General features: G+C 33.3%; 1 long non-coding RNA gene and 1 pseudogene across 2 annotated transcripts; one reads left to right on the top strand and one right to left on the bottom strand.

Moving 5' to 3' along the window:
* Positions 1-849: 849 nt before the first annotated feature.
* LOC145160143 (protein KTI12 homolog pseudogene) lies at positions 850-2,866 on the bottom strand (annotated as a pseudogene). Its single transcript, XR_013738031.1, has 2 exons — positions 2,382-2,866; positions 850-2,161 (listed from the first exon to the last, which is right to left on the bottom strand). The product of XR_013738031.1 is annotated as a protein KTI12 homolog pseudogene (transcript).
* A 13,700-nt stretch (positions 2,867-16,566) lies between these two features.
* Positions 16,567-18,820, top strand: LOC145160142 (uncharacterized). The gene is made up of 4 exons (XR_013738030.1): positions 16,567-16,667; positions 16,822-16,873; positions 17,461-18,353; positions 18,426-18,820. It is a non-coding gene; the product is annotated as an uncharacterized LOC145160142 (long non-coding RNA).
* Positions 18,821-19,550: the final 730 nt, after the last annotated feature.

The raw sequence follows: 19,550 nt of genomic DNA, 5'->3' as shown, positions 1-19,550 counted from the left end.
CATTGTTCGTACATGTATCATACCTAAATTGTTGTGTAGTAACATATGTATGTAGTTACACTTTTACAAAACATTATCATATATATATATTTTTTTATATTTAAATAAATATAGTAATCAGAATCTACTAAAATACACTTAGAATGGTGTTGAAAGTTGGTGTAGGATCAACAAGTAATTTGGCTGTTATGTACTCTTTGCTTCCAAGGCATGCTCTTTGCTTTGTTCCCTTCCCTTCGGCTTTTTGCTTCTATAATATTAATCATGAATTGCCCCACTACTTCTCCTTTATTATCCTTTGTGCTTCAAGAATTCATACACACATTTTTCCGCACCTAAATTTCATGTTTTTTTTTTCCTCTCATTTGCAATGAAAGTAATTATGAATCTTATATTTGGATTAGCGTAATTATTTCAATTGCATCTTCATAGTTCAACTGGGACCAAATCTTGCAAATCGTAGTAGACATTAATCGGCTCACGAGTATTGACCAATTAATGTTCAACACAATAAAATAGTATTTCATTACTAAGTTCTGTAGTTAGTCTAATGACAAAGAAAATGTATTTTTTGGCAAGGGTTTTTCTCTTTTTCCTCCTTACGTCTTGTATAAAGAGTGACATGTGACCGAATGTATAATATTATCCGTCTATATAAGATTTTGATAAACTGTATGAATGGGACTAAATAATCATTTGACCCTTATTATTCATCAATTTTAAAAATATTCATCAGTTTTAATATGAGATGAGGTAGATGGAAAAAAAAATGAAAAATAGGTAAATCGTCAATGTCTTAATACATTAAGCCATATTTTTTTGCATAACCCATTAAGCCATTGGACAGAGTAGAAAAGAAACATCCATATGCAATTGTCCAAATTAAATATTAAACCCATAAAGCTCGTTAAGCTTAAAACAACAACCCCATGTCCTAATCCAACCTATGCCAAACACAATACAAAGCCAACTTGTTATGTTTCTTTACTATAACGGCTCGGTTTGTTAGCACGACAGGGCATGACATAACAAGCTAGCTTTGTATTGTGTTTGGGATGGGTTGGATTAGAACATGGGGGTTGTTTTTGACTTGACATTCAAGAATCAAGAAGTCAATCACTCATATAGGGTTTTTGAGGAATATAACATACAAAACTTATGAAATTACCAAAAAACCAGTCTTTTCATCCATTTCCAAATTCTCTATTCAAGTAATCAATAAACATTCTCTTGGCACTATCAGCATCCGAAGGCGGTGGTGGCCCACTTAAACTCGACTGACCAGTCAACTTTATAAAAGTCTTCCTTAACCGCCTCAACTCCGGCAACCCAACCGCCCGTGAAACATTAACAACTGGCAAGTCCGGTCCAACACCGACCCCACCCACCACCGGTGCACCCATGGCCAACGACTGAGCCGCCACAATTGCACCAATCACCTCCTGTGTAGCCCTATCCATTTCATATAAAGAATTCGCCTCTGAAAATCTCACACTTTGTGTCGCTATTGTGGGCTGCAAAATCTTTACATCTTTAGTCTTTGAGTCAACCCTTTTCGTTATATAATCCACAAGATCTAAAATCACTAGGGAACTTTTATTTATTTCATCTTTAAATGGGTATAATTCGAATAAAGGTGAGTCCCATCGGTTTCTACTATCGGGTGTTTCAAATCTTCTTACTAAATCTTCAAATATATGATCATCATATGAAGGTTCATTGTTCTTCCTTCGTTCTTGATTCCAGATTCTACATTGACTTTCTTCCACATCACAGAAAAGCACACAATGTCTGATTCCTGCAGCACGTGCTAAACACCATAGCTCATATCGGTAACCTTTTATGCTATTTAGGGAATCTACTATTATGATATTGTTTTTGGATAAAGATCTGTCTACTTCGGATCTAAGGACTCCTCTTAAGTTTTTTTCTGAACTCATTTCTGCATATGTTTGGTTGCGATTGAGATGGAAGGAAGTTTCGTTGATGATTTTGAGTGTTGGTTTGGATTCTGTGTTGTTTAGAGCTTCAGATAGGGAAAGCGCGGCTTTTGACTTTCCACTGCATGGTTGACCACAAATTACAACTAATGCCATTCAAAGGAGTTTTACTGTAGTTGCAGAGATGAACTTTTGTTTCTTGTGATGATCGCTTGAAAACCCTGTTTATGGCAACAACATATGTTATGGTGATAGCTTACAATATGTTATTTTTATCAATTTGAGCAAAAAACAATCATTTAATTTAGAATAGGGGAGCATATCGAACATAAACCCTAATCCTTTATTAGGAGTGGACCAATTTTCTTATTGAAATCTAAACTCTTAAAACACAAAACATACTGAAACATGCGATTAAATATGAATCGAAGAATCAGTTACCTCAAAGAGAACGTGTAGATTTCCTCCAATGGTGGCTGATGAGCTTACTGTGCGTAAGTGTGCGAGTCCACGAGGTAGAGGGAAAAGATGGCGTAAACAAACCCAAGTTTGATTCCAAAACCTTTTAGAAATGCTTTCTACTCGAATTCCAATTTTCACCCTTCATCTTTACTATTTGCCTCTTAAGCCCCTAGCTCTGTTTTATTAGAAAATCTCGGGGATGCTGAAGGCAACGTCTCATCCATCGTCGATTGTTACCAGAGAGTCAGAGACTGAGAGAGATGCGGCGGCGAGCCGAAAGCTTGCACCGGCGACCTTGACCTGAAACGACTGATGCTCAACGAACGACGGAAGGAATGCCGGAACGAACGAAATCCGGACGTAGATGCACCGGTGAGTGGACTGAGATGCGCCGGTGAAGTCGTGAAGGAGGGAACTTTGAACGAGGGAGCGCGGAGGGGAGGTGTTGAACGGCGAGACGAGTGTTAAATCGTTGAAGTGTGAATACCTGATTTTATTTTTGAAATATTCCTAATGGACTAATGATTCTATTGGGTTTATAGCAGCCCAAAGTTTTACCCAATTTTGTTTTTAAGCAGCCCAAAGCTTCTTTTATTAACCAGCCCAATTTTTTTATTATTTATTAGGTTGGCTCATTATAATTCTAACGCTATATACTATATTTATAAAAATATAAAATTTATAAAATATTATATATAATTAAACAGACATTTTCAAGTCATCTTCGAGATGAAAATCTTAACATTAACTCTACCCGTTTAATTTTCATGGTGTGTCGTGTCAACCCGTTTGATTAAATGTGTTGGTATCTTTTATCCAAACCCGTTTATTTCGTGTCGATTTCAGACCGTGTCAATTTTTATCACATCTACTAACATGTGATACTTAAAGCTTTCACACAATCCTAAAATTCCGTTCAAAGAAAGGAACATTCGTTTTGAGTTTTGACAAGTAAACTACAAATTTTATGTCCTTGTCTTCGTTGTTATAATATAATTTTCCATTTTTAGTATTAATTGAAATGTAATAATAGTGTTAATTCTTTATACTATTGTTGACGGTGAGTGGAAAACCTTCCATTGAATCTCAACCCTTAAAACTCTCACATCTTTCAATCCTAGCCGTAATAACTCAACATTTACGGTTAATCTAAGGTTACCAGCCGTTTTCAGCTCCACCGCACGCTTCCTTCTTCTTCTCCCCCACTTCCTGATTGAACTGCTTCTTCGTTAACTTTTCCCCACGTTCCTTGCTCTTTCAACTCCTTTGGGAACTCTTTATTGCATATAAATAGAGGTAGCTATTGAAAGAGAACGTCGTTTCTTTACAACTCTTTCTTCATCGTCTTCTCTAGCGGAATTCCCACCTTCTTCCTCTTATTGTCTGCAATCAACTATTCGATTGTTGTTGATAAGTTCATATTCATTAAAATTTAGATTTCATCTAAAGTCGTGCAACAAAGAAGACGAAGATATGGATGAATCAATTAAAGAATCATTTCGCATCAAGGCTTTTACCCTTTTAATTGGAACGATCAATCAAATTCCAGGTTCGTTGTATTTCTACAAATCGCTTATGGTAATCAGGTTCATTGTTTGTTTCAGGATTGGTGAATTCGAATTGTAGATCTTAGCAATTGAGATTAAGAATTAGTTGCTTTAGTTGACAATTTATAAAATGTGTTGATTTGGAGTTGAATTAAGTCTTAGTTATCCTAAATCAATGCTTTTAGGGTTTCCAATTTGTTGTTTTTATATGCACAAATTTCAAATTTTGTTGAATTTTAAGTGGGATTACTTCTATCTTGCTTCCTTTATAGTGTTTTTTTTCCTTAAATCCCACTTCTGAATTGTCGAGTTTGCAAGAGCCTCTTAGTTTGGACAACATCTGCTTCATATATCATGTGTTTGTTATCTGGATATGATCCAACAATGTTGTTGTTTTAATCGATAATGTTTTTTGCTCTAATTTTGTCATTCTTTTATCTGACATCAGATTTATAGGAAATGTGGTGTTGAATAATGAAGATGCTTTGTAGCAATCTCCATTGGTTGGGATGAATAAAGGAAATGGTAATATTTTGCGAATTTTAGGGGTCTTATATTGTTCTTTGATATAAAGTGTTTATTCGTCAGTTTATAAGCTTCATTGCCTCTTTTCAAGTTTAAGGGTAAATTGTTATTATAAAAATTGAGTCATTTGGGTTATTTAATACTGTTAATGTTAACAGGTCAAATAGGCAAAAGTTAATAAAATCATGTCGATGAAACCTGTTTGTGTTTAGGTTCATTGTTGCTCCCCAATTTTGTTAGTTTGAATGTTTCTGTGACACTGAAAAAACTAAGGAGATTTTTAAAAATGGTTCATAAGGATTATTAGTTTTTTATTTCATTGTATATTCAATTTTTAGAATATGGCTTGATATATTGGATTTTTTTGAACATTCAAGTCTTAGGGTTAATATTCATGTTTTGTTTGTTTGAAACATCAAAGTCCTTGACATATGCAGCAAAACCGGCTATGAGTTTTACTGATTGGATGATTGCAACAGCTGACAAAATTAAAGTGTAACGTCCCATTTTTACAACAAAAAATTTTCATTCTTATTAAGTTAAAACTTCCCAATTTATTAATCCATTAATTAAGAAAACCATTTATTCCGAATTACATTTATTAAAAATCAGAGTATTGTAGAAACGCAGAATCTTCAATGTTGCTAATGAGTGTGTACAGTCCCGCCTTCGCCTTCCAGCAATAACCGATGTTACCTAAAACCATAAACAACTGGGTAAGCATAAAGCTTAGTGAGTTTCCCCCAAAATACCACCAGATAAACAGATCACATATACAATCAAACATGTCGGGTCCAGTCAACCATCGGGTTGGAATACCCCAGGCCCAGTCAACCTCCGGGTCCAGTCATCCCCGGGATGGAATACCCCAGGTTGGAATGGCAGTATACAACAGGTCCAATCAGCCATCGGGCTGGAATACCCAGGGTTTGTTTGCCTACTGCCTCAACCCTACCGTTCTTCCCAAGCCTCCGTGCCTACGGCTTACAGCCGACCCACACCGGGTATCTTGGCCTACCGTACAAAGCAGGACCGCCTCAACACAAACCAAACACAATATGTCGACATATAAACAATCACGATCAAGTAGGCACATAATACAGGCAAACAGCAATCATACAACTCACTACTGCCTACTAATCCTCTCACATCATACAGTCCCGCTACTAGTTAACCCCCGTAGAATACATAACCATAAGTAACCAGAGGTGAGATAGCCACCCAAACAGATGATCCTACTCTAGAGCCACAACCAAACAAGGAACATGAAAGAAAGCCTAGACCAAGAGTTCTCAGGGTATCCTACATGACCACAGACAGTCCCTAAGGGCACTCCATAGATGATAACCAGTAAGCACATATAACATACAATTCTACAGATTATTACCACAAAGCAACATACTCAATACTAGAAGACAGATCTAACAGATCACTACAACATAGCAGCATACTCGATGCCAGAACACAGATCTAACAGACCACTACAACATAGCATCATACTCAATACCATAACACAAATCTAACAGACCACTACAACATAGCAGCATACTCAATACCAGAACACAGATCTAATAGGTCACTATAACATAGCAACATACTAAATATCGACAATTCAAGTAATGCATGGCCGTATGTACTCATATGTGAGATAGTCACCCGGACAGATGATCCTACTCTAGAACCACAACCAAACGAGGAACGAGTTGGATAGCTTGGATCAAGAGTCCTCAGACTATCCTACATGACTATATACAATCCCTAAGGTATCCCTCTACTAATAGATAACCAAAACTAGTGGGCCATCATTGGTGCCTTCGACCCACGGGTATAGTGAGGCGAAACTCACCTCGATATACGCGTAGATAACCACTGTAGCAATGAAGGACTCTACCAGCTTCAACTCACTTCCAATCCCCTACAGGAAGATACTTGAGTCAATACCCGATCACAAGTCATAGTCACTTGCAACAGTGACCACCTCACATGAAATGACGATTAGGGTTTCACATAAAATGACGATCAGGGTTAAGTAAGAACACTTAACCCATTAAGGACTTAATCACCTAAGGGTAGGACTGATTAAGGTTGACTTATTCATTCTTGAGTGTAATAATAATCCAATTAATAGCCCAAATACGCTCCCGATCATTGTCCAAAATAGAGCTCCCCGATTCTAGGGTTTTCACATAAAACGATAACTAGGGTTAGTGTTCCACACTTAACTCCTTAAGGACTTGATCCATTAAGTCCAATATTGCATTAAGTTAATTGTAGGGGCATTATTAAGTATTATTTAAAGTTTAATTAACAGCTTTAACGTGGGTCCCGACCAACTCCAAAAACTAGGGTTTTTTGACATTAGGGTTTTCTAAACCCTAATTAGGGTTTCCAACTCCTAAGATTGGATGATTAGTTAATTAAATAAATATATATTTAATAAATCGGGCACCACCCACCGCCACCTCGGGCAGTGGTGGTCGGCGGCGGTTCAAGTGATAATTCCAACAATCCAAACACACATACAAGTTCTTACATCATTCACACACATTAGCACCAAAAAGAATATCAAAATGTCCAATACAACCACCAAGATGGTGGCAGACGGCGGAAGCCACCACCTCACGGTGGTGGTGGTGGTGGTGGGTTTTTCTTCAATTTCCGGCCAAGAATGTCCATACAACCTTACACAATTAAAATATGCTCACTCACACTACATTACACACACACACACAGCCACCTCACACGGTGGCTGATGGTGGCAGAAGGGCAGCAAACTTGCGGCAACCACCATGGTTGGCTGCCATGGTGGTCCTTTCGTTTTCCGGCCAACAAAAACGCACCCACACACGCGACATTGACTGAAACAAGCACACCCATCGCCACACGAGCATCCAACACAAAAACACACACCCAAACTTACCCACCCTCGCGGTGGCGTGTGGCAGTCGGACGAGAAGGTGGCAACGGAACAGCCGCTGGAGCGGCAACGGTGATGTAGCAACAAAACAGAAACGGAGAAGGAGAAGTGAAAGGTTTGTGCGTCTTTAACTGAGAACAACAACAACGACAACTACAATTTCGTTCTTCCGGCCTCCCTAATGCAATGGCGTCAACTCGCGGTTCGTCGTCGGCGGCGGCAACAGAAGCAGCAACGATGGTACCCGGCGGCTCACGATGGCGACGTTGTTGACGGCGGCGGCTGGAGATGAGGGGGAGATTAGGTGGCAGCTGAAGGATGATTTAGGGTTAGGGTTTCGGGTGTATGTGACAAGGGGAAGGGAGGGGTAGTGATGGGTTTTAAGCCCCATCTCTAACTTAAACTTCATACCATTTTGACAATTTCGGCCCCTCCCCCTCTATTCCTTTCAATTCACGCCCACAATTTACCAAACATCCCCTGACTTTTAGATTTCATAACAATTCAAGTCCAAAAGTTACAATATAGATCCCAATTTCCAGAAATTGTAACATTTAACTCCTTATGGCTAACACTGATCAATTATTACGGATTTAGGGCTAAGATAAAATAAAATAAATATATAAATTACATCTCGGGGTTTTAGGGTTTATTATTCATTTTATTTATTTATTTATCTATTTAATTTTTATTCATTTTATTTTAAACGAAATGTTACATAAAGAAATGTGTGATGACCAACCTTTGTCAAGTTCCAATTTCTTCATCAGAGGTAAACATTCTACCGAATTGAATCAGAGTTGTTTTTATTGGAAGTTTTTATATGAATTGTCATGTTCAAATCATGTGTTTGCGCAACTTTCTGCATTCAATCTTAAATCGTACTTTAGTTTTATTTTATTTTATTTTATTTTTATATTTTTTGTAGTTTTTAGTTTATGGATCTGAATTTGATTTTTTTGGTTTATGTTGGTAAGAGTGTTTTTGTAACACTTGTAAAAAATCATGGTAAATTTAAACTTTTAAAACCAACCACTTTCATAAATTAGTTACATACATAGTTTTCAAAAGTATTTCAACATCAGAGTTCCGAAAAAACATAAGTCCCAAAACATGAGGATGTGTACGGTCACGCCTTCGCCTTCCCGCAGTCCTTTGAAGTACCTGAAACATAACCCAAAACTGTAAGCCAATGTTTAGTGAGTTCCCCCAAAATACCAACACACAAATACATATAACAACAACAAACATCATGCATACAAAGTCTTCAACATGACTAGACTGCCTCACCGGGCCTTTAGCCTATTTGGACCGCTCACAGAACCTTCAGCATGACTGTACCGCCTCATCGGGCCTTCAGCCTATCTGGACCGTTCTTCGGGTCTTCGGTCTGACTGGTCCGCCTCTCGATCCTTCAGTCTATCCGGACCGCCCTGGGTCTCTTGGCCTTCAGTTTCCACTGGTCTGCCTCAACCCAACCACACATAACATGTCGACATATACATAACAAATAAACATATATAACCAGTCAATACAAAATCAAACAAATCTTACAGATCAATAAGCATATCATACATCCTAGATACCAGGATACTGATTTAATAGATCTCTACAACATACCAACATGCAATAACCAGGATAACAATCCAATGGGCCGACCTTGGTGACTTCGACCTGAAAGTACAGTGAGGAAAACTCACCTCGCTATATGAACATAAACTGATAAGGTCCCGACTCTGAATCTCAACTCTCTAACTGACACCTATTTCCACCAAATGACCAATTCCATCAAAATCCCAAAATACCCAAAATACCCTCAAGGTAAAACTTGGTCAAAGTCAACTGGTCAAACCTACTAAGTCAACTGAGTCAACCCAACCGAGTCAACTCATTAGGGCTGACCTAGTGCGAGTACGTGGGGCATACTCCGGAGGTATGCTTGGCGTACACGAGGCCTCGCAGCTTGACCACAATCGGGGTGGTTGACCGAGTACATGGGGCAAACTTCGAGTATGCGGGGCGTACCCTCGCATCTTTCAAAATCCAACAAGTGCTTAATGGCTTAAGCACTTAAGTCCATATTCCATATCTAAGGCTCAAATACACTCTAGAGTCATATAGTTTCCAACTTTATGACTTTACAAGTCCAAAAAGTGCTTAACTCAAGGTCTTAATCCATTAAGAGCTTCCACAAGATGCATGGAGCAATTCTAACCAATGAGACTTCATTTTTATGGCTTAGGACCCCTCCTAGGGTCTTAAAGGACAACTCAAATCGACAAGAACAAGCCATGCACAAGATGAGACATTTGGGACCAAAAAGTAACATAAAAACCCCATTTCTAGATCTACAAGATTGGAAGACAAAGGTGGAAGCTTTATACCTTAGGAGACATGCAAATGAAGAATAAATCCCAGATCCAAGGTGCTTCTTCCCTCCAAGATGAGTTTGGTTCCTTCCTTCTTCTTCTAAGCACACAAACACACACTTTAATGCTTGAAAAGGCTTCAGAAGGTGGTTCTAGGGTTACAATCACGAAGAGAGAGTGGAGGCTGTTAAGGTGAAGGGAAATGAGGCCATAAGGATGCTTAAAATACCAGCCAAACCCTAAAAATTAGGGTTTCCTCATTTAGCAAGTACGCCTTGCGTGCATAGACGTACGCCCAGCGTACTAGGGCGCGCCCTAGTACGCTCGACGTACACACTAGTACGCATGTTGTACTCTTCACTGCCAAAATTATGAAAATGCCACTAAGGCTCCAATGCATATTTTCTTGGACTTAAGGACCAAAACGCAATATAATAAATTAAAGGGTTGAAATTTTAAGTACCTTATTATCGGGATGTTACAATTTTCATGTTTGTTTGTTGTTCAGGTCAATCTATTTATGACTTTAAAGGCTGATAATTTTTTGATATATTTTAGAGATTCGATGGATTACTTAAAAAGTGTTGACTATAGGAGTTGAAATGATACTCTACATGGCTGCATGATTAGTTTGTAATATTTGGTAAAAAAATTTAAAGAGCACGAAGAGGATCCCTAAGTTGAGGTATGTTGTTCTTAGTCCAGGATGGGAGAATTAGTTGAGGTATAATAATATTTTTTTTGTCTTCTGAAAAATGTTAAATACTTTGTTTTACACTAGGGATTGACCGGTTTCAGTTTCTGAAAATGAATGTTATGATTATGTGATAAGTTTTATGGGCTTTGTATGTAACTTACTTAGGTTGGTGTTGAAAAGAACCTCCTTCTCAAGGATCACACTCACACTTTTGTAAACAGAGGAGAACTCGATGGTAATTTTTTTAATATTATTTCACAAAATCTTAAAATTAACTTAAAGAACATATTTTTGTTACATAATATAATCAATACACTACAAAACATGATTTTCGCATCCCTGTTGGAATACCATTACATGAAATTAGCATATTTTAACCACAAATTGGCTTAATGTAAGACTTAAATATCCTTTTAATTATAATGTTCCTTCATTAAATTTGTTCTTATCTGTTATATTATTATGCCATGATGTAGAGACATATTATACAGCAAGAAATGTTTTGGACCTTACTCTAGGTAAGCTCTAATAATAATAAACTTTCCAACAAAGATTGTATGAAAATCCGTAACAAACTCTATGTCTTATATGAATTGCATAAGTAACTGTGGAAGAAATCAACTTAATAAGATTTTTTTTTTTTACTTTTAGAATGAACCTGTTATGAATGAATGGACATGTAATGTACCATGATTTATTTGAATTGGATGGAAATAAATATATTTGTGTGGTTAGTGTAGTGTACATTCTTTTATTGTAAAACTAGGCGAATGCCCGCGTGTTGCGCAGAAACACCTATATAATTGAAGTATTTACAAATATATGTTTTTTTAAATATAACATTAACGTTGTTGTTAAATTTGATATAATAATTTGTATACTAAATTAATATAATATATTGATTATTTTGAATTATATGATAATATATACATTTATTATAACTTCATAATCTCAATCGTTTCAATGACTTCTACCCGCGAGTTACACATGAATAAAATTAAATATAATATATGATTTAATGTTATTTATAATTGTTATTATTGTTAATTAATTTTTTAAAATTTATTTGCTTAATGTTTTAATTTTCATCATTATAATTATTTAAAACATCAAACATTGTTTTTTTATTTTAAAGCTAACAATATAATCATTTTTATAGAGTTATTTTTAACTATTGTTATTGTAAGTTATTTTAAGCTACTTATTTGGAAACTTTTAACGATTATAAAAATATATTTAGGAAATATTTTAGTTAAATTGAGATTACAATTTAGTTTTTGCATTTATCACTATAGTTTATCACTTTTAACTATTTACAAAATATTCTTTGGTTTTTTAAATAGAACATAAATTTATATTTGAGTTGACATTGTAATGCGCAGAAACATCTATATAGCTGAAGTCTTTAAATATATATTTTTTTTAAATATAACATTAATGTTGTTGTTAAATTTGATATAATAATTCGTATACTAAATTGATATAATATATTGATTATTTTGAATTATATGATAATATATACATCTATTATAGTGTCATAATCTGAATCGTTTGAATGACTTCTACCCGCGAGTTACATATTAATAAAATTAAATATTATATATGGTTTAATATTATTTATAGTTGTTGTTATTGTTAACTAATTTTTTAATATTTATTTGCTTAATGTTTTAACTTCTATCATTATAATTATTTAAAACATCAAACATTATTTTTTTGATTTTAAAGGTAACAATATAATCATTTATATAGAGTTATTTTTAACTATTGTTATTGTGAGTTACTTTAAGCTATTTATTTGAAAATTTTTAACGATTATAAAACTATCTTTAAGAAATATTTTAGTTAAATTGATATTACAATTTAGTTTTTGCATTTACCACTAAAATTTCTCACTTTTAACTATTTACAAAAATTCTTTATTTTTTTAGTGGAACTGAAATTTATATTTAAGTTGACACTGTAATGTTATATTTAAATTAACAATTTAAGTATTTTGTCCAAACTGTTCAAAAATTGTAGCTTTAAACTGATAATGGTTTACATACAACAACATTTTAAATCTAATAAATTAAGTATAATATGTTAAAATTTAAAGACATAACTTTCAAAATAGAAGTAAAGATATTATTTTAAAATTGAAATTTAGTCTATTTATGATTACACTTTAGGTTTGATATTTATTTAAGCTTATTACCCAACTTATAATCATTATTAGAAAGACACTACAATTTATCACTTTTAACTATTTATAAAATATTATTTGGGTTGTTTAAGTTATACTAAAATTTATATTTAAGTTGACCCTGCAATGTTATATTTTAATTAATAATTTAAGTATTTTATACAAATTGATCAAAAATTATACCTTTAAAATGATAATGGTTTACATCCAACAATATATTAAAACTAATAAATTAAATATAATATGTTAAAAGTTAAAAAACATAATTTTATAAGTAGAAGTAAATATATTATTTTAATATTGAAATTTAGTTTATATATGGTTACACTTTAGCTTTGATATTTATTTAACCTAATTTACCAAATTATTATTATTATTATAAAGAAATTGAAAAGTTATGGGAGTTTCAAATGAATGTGGTGAAAAGAAAAAAGAATGGGAGTTTTAAATGAATGTGGTGAAAGGAAAAATGTTTCCTTTATAAATATATAATGATAATGATGATAATGATATCTTAGTTACTTTTTTCTATTGTATGTGAAGTAATTATACTACTTAGATTCCACGCAAAACAGGTGATGGTTATGAAAGGAAAGATGTCATTTAAATGATCATGATCCAGTATGTCTGGAGCTCCAACATTCACATAGAGCATATGTGTGTCTTTTATTTTTTATTTTGGCATTTACTAAAATATAATTATATAGTTTTCAATCAATGGTTCATTGTCACTCCCAACTCCATCGTGAATTACTAAAATGAAGCCATCTCTTTCGTGAAGGTCAGTTTAGAAATTTCGTATCACCATTTTCATCTTAATATTAAGTTTTTAGTAAACGGTAATTAACATAATTTCATTCCAAGAACAAAGTATGTTGCTCATGTTTATAACAAAGTGCCTTGATTTTTCTTGTGTTTATACTTTACAGGAGAATCTAAGTTTTTTTTGACCTGTGTGTCATCTAACAACTAAGTATAACCAGAAAAGTTTTTTTCTTTTTTTTTTTTCTTTTTTTTTATAAAAAAGTACATTACAATCAATTGTGTATATTTACCTTTTAATCCAATAATAGCACTGACGTTATCTATTGTTACAAATAATAGCAACATACTATTCTTATCAACCAATAACAACAACATACTTATATTTTTATGTGACTGCGTCTATGTGTTTGTGTCGTATGTGATTGCATATATATATATATATATATATATATATATATATATATATATATATATATATATATATATATATATATATATATATATATGAATTTGACTGTGTATCTATACGTGGTTGTGGTAGGAGAGTTGGTTGTCACATGGGAGGTGGGGAGGGGTATATTGGTCATTTTGAAGAAGATAGTTAATTAGTATGCATGTGACTGTGTGGGTAGCTGTGACAGGGTAAGGGATCTCTCACAATGTTGATAGGCTCCATAAATGTTATAATCGGTTGTTGTTATGGTTTTCTCACAGTTTTTAAAATAATGAAAAATTTTCCATTGGGTGCAATTCTTATTCTACTTGGGCCCAATCATAAATTATTTGATATTAAGAAACATTTTCCCTTGACTCTTCATCAGGAAAATGTCGTTACTTAAGTGATTGATGATGGGAGAATGTTCAATTCTTTTTTTACACGTGTTCCACTCAGCGTAAACTCACTAAAATCAACATGTGAATAATTAAATTCAGAATCATCCTATTAACTACCATATAAGTTTCACTGGATGCTCTTTTATTGTTGCTGGATAAACCATAAAAGTTCATTGTTGTTTCCCCTGCATACATGGCGAAGTGGATTTAGATTCAGATTTTAGATCTTTTAATGGGGTATGTTGATCGCTTACTAGGCTTCGATGTTGAGTAGTTTTGGTGTTGCTTAAAATCTTTTGTGTGACAACCCAAAACTTTTTCCGTTATCCTTACCCAATTTCCGTTGATAAAATTTGGGTTTTATTAAATTCCGTCAAATTTCTTAGTTTGAGAAAGACTTTACGTTTTAAATAAATAATATGTATTTTATACGAGTCGGAATGAACCAGAATCGCGAAAAAACTCGAACCTTCACTCAAAAGTCACCGAGTTCACGGTCAGGACGAGTTTACGACCGTAAACTCGTGTAGACCGTAAACCCGTTTACGGTCAGGTGGACCCCCCTTTTTGACCGAGAACTCTACCCTATATATAGAGTATTTGGCCTTCATTTCACACTTTAAACACTTCAAAGGCTTTCTCTCTCTACTCTCTCTCTACCTTCATCAAGTTTCCTCCAAGATCTTTAAGTTATCTTCAAGATCCTCAAGAACACGATTGTGTTTTGGACCGAAAACACCTTCTTTGCCTTAAAAAAAAATCGTAAGTATCATCTTCCCCTTCATGAATCGAGTTAAAATCCTTCATTTTGGACTTAAGATCATCACTTTTTGCTTGAACAAAAGAGTTTACGGTCCTATGAATCTTCATAGACCGTAAACCCTTATAAAGGGTGTTCTTATAGCCTTTACCCTTCCTAAGGCTAAGCATGGTCCCTCGAATCCGATGCCTTTGAATGAAGCCCTTGAAAACCATCATTTGTGCAAGATTGATGAGTTTACGGTTGAATCTCCTTAGACCGTGAACTCCATGACTGTAAGGTCATTGGACCGTGAACTCCATGACCGTAAGGTCATTGGACCGTAAACACTAAGACCGTAAACACTAAGACCGTAAACACCTAAGACCGTGAACACTTGGACCGTGAACTCCAATGGTCATACCTCTTTGACCGTAAACTCTATAGGGTGGTCATATACCCTAGTTATGCAATCATATGTGATTGTATCCCATAAATCTTAGAGTTTCCTAGCCAATAAGGGTGTTACCCTTCTTATTTAGTCGTCTATACACTAAATTCATACACATACATATCTATATGTGTCTATTAGGATCATTGTGTGCTCAAGGTTACACCTGACACTCTGCACTCCTCTTCCAACCACACGTCAGAACCACTCACTACAGGTGAGTTCATACCCCTACATTTTCCGTGTTTTTAATGTTTTCAGGGGGGAATACAAGCCAAACTCAAAGTATTTTATTAAGTTTTAAACTTATTAATACAATCCAACGATATCTACGTTTAATAACATATTCAGATATTTTATCACTTTTTAATATGTTGAGCATGAGGGAAACTTTTATATTGGAAATCTAATTTCATAGCTTTCAGAAAGGTTTTTACAAAACATTTTCATATCAATTCTATTAAACTATAATGGGTATAGTTTGGGATAACCCTCTAGGCAGTTTTCACCAAATCAGATTTCATGAATCTACCTTCTTAATAAAAGAGTAGTTTTTCTATGCCACGTGTCAATTTATTAGCCATTTCGCCACGTGTCACTTCCTTAGCAATTTTGCCATGTCGCGATATACAGCTTGTATTGTAAATAAGCCTAATCCCCCAAATCTCGGCGACTTTAAATGGCAAGTTACTATCAGTTTGCACGAATTAAAGATAAGAAGAGGCTTATTTCAAAATTTGAAATCCAAAAAGGGGTTTTCTATAAGTATCCCCGTTCCTTTTCAAATTTCACCCCCTTGATTTGATTTTTTGTCTTTTGTTGTTTTTTTTTTGTTTTTTTTCCTATTTTGTTTTTTTGTTGTTTTTAATTCTTTTTTAATTATTATTATTATTATTATTATTATTATTATTATATTATTATTATTATTATTATAAATTTCGCACAAAATTTTAACATTCGGAAGACATTATAAATTCAAACGGCTATATAAAATCGGTTTTTAAATATCTTTTTTATATTTTTTAGTTACGGACAAAAAATTCATTCGAATTTTATAATGTCGTGCGAATTTATAATGTTTACCGAATTTTAAAATGTCGTCCGAATTTAATAGTAATAATATTAAAATATAAAATAAAAGGAAACCTAGCCACGAATCTCCTACCACCTCCTCAATCACTCTTCATCCTTTGGTATTCAACTAGCAAAGCGTCTTCCAGCCACAGACATCCTCTGGTACCGTCAATTATGGGGGTCAATTTTTTGAAATCAGGAATTCCCCTTTACACAATTACACTATTCGCTTTCACCCTCGACACATCTTTCTCATTTTACTCGGTTCATTTGTTGTTTGTATCAACTTTAAGATAATTATTGTTTCATACTTTAGGTTAATCGGTGGATTCTTCTTCTTGTAGGTCTGACGACTTCATCTTCTTTAGGTTAGTAGTTTCATTCAATAGCTTCTTTTGATTTAATGGTACCCTCTCATTGAAAGTGTTAAAATTGAAATTGACAGTTTTCTTCAACAACTTCTTCCATTTCTATAGGCTGTCTTGAAAATTAATCCTTCGAGTCTATGGTTGGACAGTCTATGATTGAAATTGATCTACATTTTCCTATTTGAACGTACAAATTAACAGATAAAGTTGTGTGCAGAATTTTAATGAATGTGTAGATCAAATCAATGAGATTTTCACTTTCTTAAACTGGTTTTCGATTCTTAAGAGCATATTAACGGCCACAGAATGTTTATGCTTTTAGTTGAAATTGAAATTTAAATAAGAGGAATAATATTATTGTTTTTACGCATGCATATTAGAGATTGGGACCAAAGTTGTGGTTTTTCTAAAATAGTTATTTAAAGTTACTTATTTTTTATATGGGAAGTTGTGATTGAAGTTTTTTATTATTCTTCAAATGCTACGTTAATTTTTAAGACAAATAGTATGATACTTTCATTTTTAAGCCAAAAACAACATGATACTTTCATTTTTAACCCAAAATTAGCTTGATACTTTTACTGCAGGATATAGCCTTTAGTGGTGGCAAACCAAGAAAATGAAGAAACAATAATAATGCCCAGATAAGTTTTTTTTTTTTGAAAGTATAATGTTATAATAGGTAGAATTTTTGAAGTCTAATGCCTTAGTAGAAAGAAAAACGTAAGGAACGGTGTAGTAATAAAAAGAAATATTAGTTATGCTATAATACACAAATAAATGAAAAGACTCTATGATTTCTTACATTTATCCATGAACTCAAATTTGCTTTTATATTAAAATTTACAGCATCTGGTGCACTATTGTATAGTTATGGTCATGGATTAGGACAGTTGGAAATTCATATATTTTTTCATAACAAAGGCTGCTTTAAGAGGTTGTATTTGAGAAAAAAAAATGTTCAGATGGGATTTTTATGTTAGGTAATATGCAAGGTGAAGAGATTTGTAATGCTTAGTTTTGAATTAGTTTTCTTTTTCTTTTGAAATGTGACTACTCTTTAATGTATAGGTAGGGGCAATTTTCTAAATAAAGAAAATGCTAAAGGGGTTGGCAACTTAGTTTCATCATATAACAATATTCTTTCTCAATATGGTAACTTAGTTTCATCAAAAAAAATATCACAATCCCCATAATAACCAAATACTCTTGCAATTCCATTTTTTACTTGAGCCGAGCATTTAGCAAATTGATAGTTTTTGATAGTTATTTCAATGTACTTTTGGTTTAAGTTTCAATCACACTTTGGTTTCATAATCTCAGCAGGTTATATTGAAGCTAGAGGAAGGTTGATCTTGATACTAATATAGTGAGCTATGTTGGAAATGACATCTTTACCCCTGGTGTTGTTGGGAAACCTTCTTTTCTTAGAAGTTAACAAATTTACCCCTAAGTTGGACCTTCTCAGTTCCTATCTTTGGTTAGTGATGTTGCATTATCTAACTACAGTGGTTTGTCATTGTTTTTCTGAAATGACATCTTTACCCGCCAGGTGTTGGTTCTGTTAAATGCTCATATCAACTCAGAATTGTTGCTTCTTTACTTGGCCTTAATCTATAATGATATTCATGGTGTGCCACAACATATCATTGCTATTAATTGCTTGGTGGGTGTAGTTTTTTTTTTCTCCACGGTTTCAAGGTCTCATACAAATCAATAAATGGATTTAGTTTGATCAATTTATATGTTTTCATTGATTGATTTGGGTGATACACATATCTGTTGGGTGTGCTTAATGTGGGAGATCTTCTCAAGTTTGGGGTCATCATTCGAAATATAAGTGGTTATATTTGTAAATTGCATGCTGGCTTTGTAGTCAATTGTCCAATTTTTTTATAGGAACGTTGTATTTTTATGTATTGTTTTATTATTATTATTATTTATTTATTTATTTTTCTAATTTCATTCATAAAGTTTGATGTATAAAAGGATAGTAGTTATTTAGTATAAACTAAAATTAGTATGTTTTATTAGTTGATGTATAACGATGTCATTCGGTTTTTTTGACCAATTGAATCGGTTAAATTCAACTACGTTGAGTTGACCAATCTATGACCATAGCACCCTTTAAGATTCAAATATGTTGTTATAATATTTATTTTTAATGTTTTTTATTTTATAAATAATAAAAATAAGTTACAGTAAACCAAGTAGTAGTGTAAAAATTTTCAACAAGCCAAATATAAGGAATACTTAATATATATTTTATTTTTAAAATAAAATAAAATAAAAAACTAATATATATAAAAAGTAAATATAAAAAATGTAATCTTTATTTATAGATATTATTGTATTTTAACATGTTATATTATTTGGTATAAAGAATTGATAATAACAAGGTTACTAATGTTTTATGATTTTAGTTTTAAAGTATTTATAAAAATATCTATGAAAACTTAAAAACAAAAACTTCAGAATTAGATAATGTTGACTTTGAATATATAAACAATTATTTAAGTTAAACGAAAAAAAATTATACATATGAAGGGTTTCATGTAACTCTAACTCTATTATTGTTGGACGAACATCGAAAACTTTTTATTTTTCATGACAACTTTCTTTTTCTTCGTTGTAGAAGATTAAACTTATATTTTTTAATTTTTAATTTTATATTGAA

The sequence above is a fragment of the Lactuca virosa genome, chromosome 2, assembly GCF_052849685.1.
Source record: "Lactuca virosa cultivar CGN04683 chromosome 2, Lactuca_virosa_CGN04683_v6, whole genome shotgun sequence".
Taxonomy (NCBI): domain Eukaryota; kingdom Viridiplantae; phylum Streptophyta; class Magnoliopsida; order Asterales; family Asteraceae; genus Lactuca; species Lactuca virosa.
The sequence above is the reverse complement of the archived record's forward strand: the minus strand, read 5'-3'. Positions and strand labels throughout refer to the sequence as shown.